The following is a 9,201-nucleotide window of genomic DNA, read 5'->3' as shown; positions in this document are numbered from 1 at the left end:
GAAGGAACAAATCAATCCGCCCATACTGGGAGGCATGGCCCAGTCCCTGTTTGTACCATGGAGGCAATTGGAGAGCAGGGCATCAGTTTGAACTGCAGATCTGACCATGCTGGAGAGCTATCAAGTTTGGCTTGGGCCATGCTGGTAAGTGCTGGATGATCTCATTCACCTCCTACCTCAATGCTTATCAATAGTTAAGAGTTCCCCCATAAGATATGTAATTGGTTTTTCCCCATAGCCAGGTAGGCTGTGGGACTCAGGGTGTCAGTGTTGGGGGGAAGTGGCAGCAAGTCTTAACTTAGTGGCATTTTAAAACTACAGAAAAAAAGATCCAAGCTCATTAAAGAAGAGTTCTCCAACTCTTGCAGGCCCTCCAGTGGCCCAAAGTGAAAAATGTTCCTGAAAGCATCATGCCTCAGATTCTTTTGGTCTTCCTCTCAGGAGGGAAGCTGAGAATGTGTAAAGAGGACACCTTTGATGATTTCCCTCCCATCTCACTAAATGAAAAGAAAAACGAAGCCTCTTTCTGGTAGATGCAAAGTCTTCTGTCTCCCCAGAGACGGGGAAGAAGAATTATCTCTGGATATGGGAAATTCTCGTCCTGAGCATGTTTTTCCCTGTTTGTTTGAATCTAAACAGTATTTTGTCCTTCTTTGAAAGATGGGGAAATCTTTTGGGTTGACTTCTATCAGCAACGTTTCTGATATTAATGTGGAAGAGGTTCCAGAAATCAGCGCTAAGGGTAAGCCAGAGCATTCAATTGCACCTTTCCATGAAGTATTTGCAGATGTTATGGAAGGGGAATGGGCTCCTCCTGCTGTGGTAAGGGACAGCTCCAGATTGTATTTGTTGCCGGATGAAGTGATGACATTAAAGCTGCATCTTATCCATGCTTAAAGAGACCAGAGGTTGGTTAAGGGACTGGAAAAAAAATATTGCACAGGTCTCATGAGTCTTCTGCTTTTGCCATCAGAGCTGCTTTGGTGACTCCTGGATTACCAGGGCCTCTGTTCATTAGACAAAAGATAGTGACTGCATTACTGCACACAGACTCATTCTCACAGCTGTTGTGCTTGTAATAAAAAATGGGAACTTAATTGTTTTCTAGGCAGCCAACACTGCACCTCATGAAGTTTCATGATCGGGGCAACTACCCTATCTTCCTGAATCCACCTCCCTGCCTTATGCCCTAACTAGCATGCCTTTAGCGCTTCTGTTTTGGTTCCTCTCCTTTTTTCTGTACATCTCTGGAGCTCTGCAGCCCCAAATTCATTTTTTAAAAGTAACTCTGTTTAGAAAAAGGTAATTATGGCACTTCAGAATAGTGAGGGAGAGTGGGGACGAGGGAACAGTGTTGAGTGCTCTTCTTGATCTCAAACAACAGCAACGAGTGGTGGGCTATAGTGCCAAGAAAACCCCATGGTAGGCTCACCTTAGGGTCACCATAAGTCACATCTTACTGCTTTGGAGTTTATGTGCAGGAACTCATTTTGTTTCATAGGTCTAGAGTGAACTATGTCGATAAGGTTGATTTTAGCCTGCAAAGTTTTAGCAGGTCAGGGGACCTTTGGTCAAGAGTACATTTCTGCTCAAGAATTAATCCCCAAACACTCCCTAAACACTTGCTCTACTCCAGGGTTTTCCAAGCATGATTCCGCAAGTTGTCACTAGTTCTCTGAGAGATTGGGATTGAAAAAAAAATTTTTTTAACTGTAAATATAATACTCTTATGCAGGAGTTCAGTGAAACCTGAAAAGTATGTCAAGGGTTCCCCCCACCCCAAATAAAATGTTTGAGAAATTATTATTATTATTATTATGGTGGTGGTGGTGGTGGTGGTGGTGGTGGTGGTGGTGGTGGTGGTTGTATTCCACTTTTCCCCAAAGGAATCAAAGTGGATTCCAACATAAAACATCAAACAATTAAAAATTACAGTTCAAAACCCCCAAAATCCCAACCCTCTCCCAATCATAAAAACAGTGATCAACCCATAAAAAGAGATTAAACATCCACATTTAAAACTGTCCAATAGGAATACACTAAAAATTTTGGCCAGATTAGCGCAAGAGATGAGAGAAAGAGTTTCTTGAAGCAAACTCCATCCTCGATCCCTTTCAGTCTGGTTTCCGCCCAAGGCATTCCACAGAGACAGCTCTCACTAAGATCTCCAATGACCTTTTACAGGCCAAGGCTAATGGCCTTTACTCTGTTCTCATCCTTCTTGATCTGTCTGCAGCCTTTGACACCGTTGTGATCACTGCTTCTAATTGGATATACTTTCTGACCTGGGTTCTCAGACTCTGTTCTCGACTGGTTTAATCTTACTGACTGCAGATCTTTTGCAGTAGTTGCAGGTGGTCAGACTTCATCTCCGTTCCCTTATCTGTAGGAGTTCCCCAGTGCTACTGTTCGGGTCCCCTTCTGTGTTTCTCTCTCACACACTGGTCCTTATGAAAACTCATTAGCTCTTTTGGTTTTCCTACCATCTGTATGCCGATGAAACCCAGTTGTATCTTTCCACCCGAACCTCTTCTCCAGGCTTGAACAGCAAGTTTCGTCATGTCTCACAGCTGTCTCGCAGTGGATGCGCCATCGGCGTGTGAAGCTCAACATGTCCAAGAGGAGCTTCTTGTCTTTCCTCCTAGGCCCACCCTTCAACACTCCTTTTCTGTCTCTGTGGACAACATTTCTATGTCAACCAGTCCAGCAAGCCCGCAGTCTTGGTTTTATCTTGATTCGTCTCTGTCGTGTAATCCCTCAGATCCGACCACAGCGAAGGCGATTCTTTTTATACAATATTGCCAAAATCCGACCATATCTCTCTGCCTCTACTGCCAAGATCCTGGTCCAGCCCTATGGGTCTCACGACTTGATTACTGTAACGTCTCCTCTGGATGGCTTCCTCTTCTCTCAACCTCCGTCCTTTAATCTCTGTTCAGCATTCAGCTGTACGCATTATCACATCCACCACTGCTCTGCCACATCGTCCTGGTTGGTAATCCCTTCACTGGCTCTCCCCCCCTCCCTTTCCACATTCAGTAATAAGTTCCTGCTGTCAACGTTTAAAGCCCTCCAGGCTGGCGCCCTCCCTACTTATCAGACCTTATTTCCCCTCACCTTCACTAGGGGCCCTCTGTTCTGGTAGGTCAAGGTCTGCGGTCCCAGCCCAGGATTCCTCTGGCCCCAGCTCGGGATTTGCCCACTTTCACTTGCTGCCCCCTACTCCTGGAACCATCTTCCCCTGCGAACAAGAGCCATCACTTCCTTAAAAACCAGCTTTCAAATGGAGCTGAAGACATCCTCCTGTTCAGAGAAGCGTTCCCACCAGGCATTGCATAATTGTCACTTGCTATTTGATGTTCTTTTGTTGTCTGTTTTTAATTGAATCATTTCCGGTAATGGCTATGTATTTTATATGGTATTATCTACGTAGCAGGCCCCTTCCCCACCACCACTGCCGCTCTCCTTTTGGTCGTGTCTTTTTAGAGTGGTAGCCTGAGGGCGGGGAACCATCAATTAATTAGATGTATGTACAAGCGCTGTGTAAATTTACAGCGCTTTAGAAATAAAGGTTATTATTATATTATTATTACTATTTATTATTATTATTATTATATTAATATAATAGAAAGGCTGTCCTTGTGGGCATTTGGTCCTAAAACTGTACTAAAGTTACGTCCAGTAGATGGCAGCAGATGGTGTGACTAATGTTATGCACAAATGGGAATACAGTTTTATGTCGTGGGGTTTTGAGTTTGACACTCATGTAAAGAGTAGCTGCATTCAGTTGATAAGAGCATCAAATGGAAAACAGTCATGAAATTGAAATTGATTTTTTAAGACCTCTCTTTGTCATGTCCGGGTAAGAAGAGAGAACACAGTCACAGAAGCTAGGAAGCTTCTATGTGAGGAAGCATATTTTTCAATGGAATCTCGTATAGGAGGGGTAGGGATTCCTTTTGGTACAAATGGTTGTTGACCGCTCATGAAAGTCATTTGAGGCCTGTGACTAGTGGGGATGGAATACCACTCACAATCTGAAGAATAAGACTTTAGAGTAAGCTTGGTACAGGATTGTAATGCTGCTACTGTGTCCTGTCCAAACATTATGAGAGTGGGTGGGAGGCATTAGGTTTGAACGGATTGTTTGTTAGCTGAGTCAAGGTGCTTTAGAAATTAGGCTGCATGAAACGGACCTATGAACTCTTGCGCCCCGGGATTGCATGTTGGTAACCCCTGGTCTGTATTAACTGGGAGAAGTCTTCAATGTTTCAGAGGTGGGTTTTTATGCAAACTTTCCTGGAGGTGCTAGGGAATGAATATGGGAACTGCCAAACTAAACAGCTGCCCCCCCCCTCAAAAAAAAAAATCCATCAGGACAGGTTCTCTCATACCAGATCAGACCATAGCTTTCAGTATTCACTGAAACAGCTGTATGTGGATATGACCTTTCATAATCAGTGTGCAAAATAATGCTTTAACCACTGAATTGCAGCCCCTCAACAATCTCCTGAGATAATCATTGCATGTTTCCTTAGTATTCCGGTGTAAATTTCAGTTTTGTTAAGTCAGTTTTCAAGAATTGGGGGAAATTGCTTTTTAGAACTTCTCAGGCTTCAGATGCTCCCTTTTCCAGCTGCTAAAGCCCTTCAGAGGTCTGACTGAATCTCCCAATGAACAAAGTTCTGTCCCCGAAAGGATCCAAGTTAGAAGGTTTTCTCCTGTTATGACAGAAGAATGGTCAGTATCTAGAGACATGCCACATTGCCAACACAACTTCCATCTGCTAATGTGTGAAACAGCATCTGTGGTGATAGTGAGATATCTACATCTTTTCCAATAAAAGCATCGTTGATACAGGGGTTATTTACTTTAGCTTTTTTTAAAAAAAAAATCACCCTAGTGCAGATAGGTTTGAGTGTGTGTGTGCATGGGCATGAGCATGTATATTCAGACATCGTCCATGTTATTATTCCTAAGTGGAAGAGAACCATTAAATGTTGGCCTGTCAGGTGTTGTGGACAATGGTTGTGTGTCGATGGGATTTCTTATCTAAGAGATTTCCACCATCCAAAAACACATCAATGTCGTCTCAGGATAACTAACAAATACTAATCCAGAGTGTTTGTTGGGTTCTAATTTCTTGCAAGGTAGGGTAAACTGTGAAGTAGTAACGAACTCCAAGGTCACTCAGTGCTTTCCATGGCTGGGTGAGGATTTGAAATGGGGTCCTCCCATAGCCCTTACCAGTAACTCTTAATAATAATAATAATAATAATAATAATAATAATAATATGATTTAGTGTATAGTCTGGGATGCGGCCTTTCTCAAGGAATCAAGGCAGGTTACAATCATCTTGAAAACCATACATTGGGAATAGAGTAAAATATCAGTTTACCATTGAAACAAATTCCCCCTCACCCCCCAACCAAATTTTAAAAAATGCAGTCAAGGAATAGAGTAAATAAGAACAGTTAACCATATATTCTACTCTTTAGAATGTTATAGCACAGTTCGTGTATTAGGCTGAATAACAATAGGCCGCAATGTTTTGGAACATACTGCTGAAATTGAGCTGAGCTGGTTTTGGATGATTGTTTTTATGATATTTGCAACACAGTGAATAATTCTAGTTATTAGAAACAGATGCTTTATAGCTGAGTCAAATCTCTAGTCCCTTTAGTCAGTATTCCCTAGCACTGACTGGCATCAGTTCTCCAGGGTTTCAGGCTGAAAGTGTTATAACCCTATTTGAAGATGCCAGGGACTGAACCTGGAATCTGCTGGGACTCTACCACTATTCTATGGTTCCACAACTTAACTCTTCACTTAAGGGGTGAGTATTTCTAATAAAGAGGGAGTGCTATCAACCTCTAAGAACACTTTCCTTTCCAGAAAAAGTCATGAAGTCATTTGTCAGGACCAAAAAAAATATCCCCTCTGCCTCTGTCATCTGGAGAACATCTTTTTGAAACACTGATTCATATGGGAGGTTGCTGGCTTTCTTGGTAGCAGTTTTGTATGGTATGAAGAAGGGAAGAAGGAGAATGGAAATAGCAATGAATAACTTGAACAAAGGTAGGCCTGCACAAGCAACAGTTTCTCCCCAAGCGACTTATGTGAGGAGGCTGAACTTAATTTGTCATTCCTCGATATCAGCCCCTAGCCTGTCATAGAAAAACTGAACGTTACCCTAGATACTCATGTACAAGTCGATGTCGTGTATAGGCAAGGGAAGGTTTCAGGGTCAAAATCCTAGATTTTGGTATGACCCTGTCAATAAGTCAAAAGGGTAAAACTTAGGGGGCTAGAGAAGGATGGAAAGGGGGAAATCCACTTACGTCCCTCCGCCTCCTTCTCTGGACCTTTCCCAACCGTTCCCAGGTGCTGCAGGAGAGGTTTTTAACATCGGTGTTGAACAAGGAAGCAAGTGGATTTAAATGGAGCATTGTTTCCTGGAAGCAAAGGTGGAGACAGAAGTAAGTGGGTTTTAAATGAAGAGGTTTTTCATAGAAGCAAGGTCTTGCAAAAGGGACTGGAAGATGGTTTTAAATGGAGAGTTGTTTTTTTGATAGGAAGCCAGTCCTCTCAAAAGGGACCAGAAGAGAAGCTACTGGATTTGAAGGAGAGGTTTTTGCATAGGAAGCCAGGTCGTTGCAAGGACGCAGAGAAAAAGCAAGTGGATTTAATGGAAAGTTTTTTCCAACAGGAAGCAAAGGCTTGCAAAATGGGCTGGAGGGGGAAAGCATTGGTGATCAGACTTGCCTTGCTTTAGGAATCTTTCTAAGCACGACTGATGTATTGGCCCTTATATAAGTCTACTCAAAATTTTAGGGTCAATTTTGGGGCATACAGTTCTTAACTAATAGTCGGTACATAAAACTTAAGACTGGCAGTTTATTAGTCCATCTGAAAGTTTACTTTGTAATTAAAAGTGCGTTCAGTTGCCTGTTCTAAGTAAATCAAAGTAATTTATCCGATTACACTTGGAATGCTTAGACGGTTTTTAATACTCTCATTGTGAATGTGGGACAATAAAAACAGGCATGGGCTTCTGTGCTGGGAAGTAGATGGGCCCCCTAAATCTCATGTTATGAATGCTCATAGTCTTTGCAATAATTTATGAGGGTTCAATTTGCTTCTCTTCTTTTTTAACCTATTTAAAGAATATCAGAAGTAATAAGTGTGAAACTCAGAGGAGCTACTGGCTTACTAGAATTGGGTCTCATAATCCATTAATGTACTATATAAGAAATTTTAAGAAAGTGAGGCGATCCATATATGTCTATATACTGAATTTTAAGAGGTAGAATAATGAATGTAAGTTTTCTTTCTCTCTCTGCATGTAAAGCCCACTTTTCTTCCCAACCATTTTATTCTTTTTTTTTTTGGCAGCTGGACCATTAATCGCATACTGCAATCTCCAAATCATAATATAGAGCTCAGCTCCTATACATCTGTCATCTAAGAAGACAATGCATAAACTTGCACAGATGTAATTTTCTAGTTAGTCCAATAAAATACATTGTATCTCTGCTGAAGCCCAGTTATGATTTTAAAAAATGAAGAAAGATCAAGGACAGCTTAACATGTGACAACAAACTGCACATTAATCAGTTTATTTCATCATAATATCTGGTGGACTATAATCCCATCCGCAATGCATGGAGTACAGCCTAATAGAACACAGAGAGTCATTTATACAAATGCAAATGGGGGGAAGAATGTGGAATAGATTAGAAATGCCAAAACATGTTAGGGCGGTGGAACAAAGGAAGTTAAAAGGAGGAAGATAAATAGGGGTAGCACTAAGAATTCCAGTCTCTCAAACATAGGTTTTAAACAGAGATAGGGACTTTTTAAGGACTCTAAAACTCTTGTAGAGCAACAGTAATATGCTGATTTTCATTCAAGGATGTGTATAACTGGTATATTCCCCTCTCTTCCATCTCCAAGAAACTCTCTTCTTTGTTGTGGCTATGTCTGACTATTTTTTCTATTCTGACCTCTACCAATTAGCAGATAACAATATACAGATTTTCTCTCTGCCAACATGTATTCATCGGTTCATCTATACTCAGATGTAAATGTGTCATCCTCCTTTGTCCGTTTAAAACTATGTTGTGGCTAAGACCAATGGTAACTGTGCGGTTCACTCAGTTACCAATGCCAGTCTGTTTGCATTTCTGTTACATTCCACATCGCCCTCTCAACATACAGTTGTGACTAACATCATCAATTTTGTTTCTTCCTTTATTATTATTAACACATTTGGCTGATGAAGAAGCCAGTAGAGATTTGAAAGCTTGCAATGTATATTTTATGCATTTGGGTAGGCCTAAAAATGGTATAACGGTTTTGTGGATTTTGTATGTTACTGTACTTTGCTATATGCCAGACATGGCTACCCCGGATATGTCACATACAATTGGGTTATCTTTAAGATGCAACAAGAATCCCTCTTTTTAATAGTGAAACAAACTTAACATAATTATCTCTCGGAAAAATATTTTAAAGAATTGCAGAGATTTCTTTTCTTTCAACATTCTGCCTCCTTCTTTAGATCTCCTTGCATCAACTACAACCCATGAGTGACCAACAAGGCTGACTCTAAGGGTGACACAAAAGAGTAAACCAAAGAGTGAACAAAAGGATGCCCCAAAATCGAGCAAAAGCTGAGCAAAAGGATGAACAAAAGGATGATACAAAGAAAAACCTTGATATGAACACATTAAAGCCAAAGCACCAAGAATTTTGGCTGAGATGGTACATATGCGCTCAGATGGCAGAAATGGGCTTCCATGTGCCACGGGGTGTCAAGAATATTTTTAGTTCACATGGGATAGCTCAGGGTATCACCAAAAGGAAATCCTTCACTGGTTTATATTGCCCATTGCTCCAAATTCCTTCCTTTCGATGAGGCGGACTTTTCTTCCACTGCCTGCTTCCAGAGCTCAAAAGTGGCCCCCCCTGCCTCATGCCAAAGGCCAAACTATTGTACCCCTTCATTTGAAATCATCAGATGCTCCTCAAGTTCCAAAAACGATCAGTTCATCTCTTGACTGAATTGCCGAAAGTGAAGATGAAGAAATGATTGATGCAGTTGCTGGTGAGATCACCTAAGTATGCTTGCTTAGATATATGGGATATGTGGAAATCCTGAACTGAAACAGCAAAAGGTGTTATCCTCCCTTGGGTAT

The sequence above is a fragment of the Sceloporus undulatus genome, chromosome 2 (assembly GCF_019175285.1).
Source record: "Sceloporus undulatus isolate JIND9_A2432 ecotype Alabama chromosome 2, SceUnd_v1.1, whole genome shotgun sequence".
NCBI lineage: Eukaryota > Metazoa > Chordata > Lepidosauria > Squamata > Phrynosomatidae > Sceloporus > Sceloporus undulatus.
The sequence above is the reverse complement of the archived record's forward strand: the minus strand, read 5'-3'. Positions refer to the sequence as shown.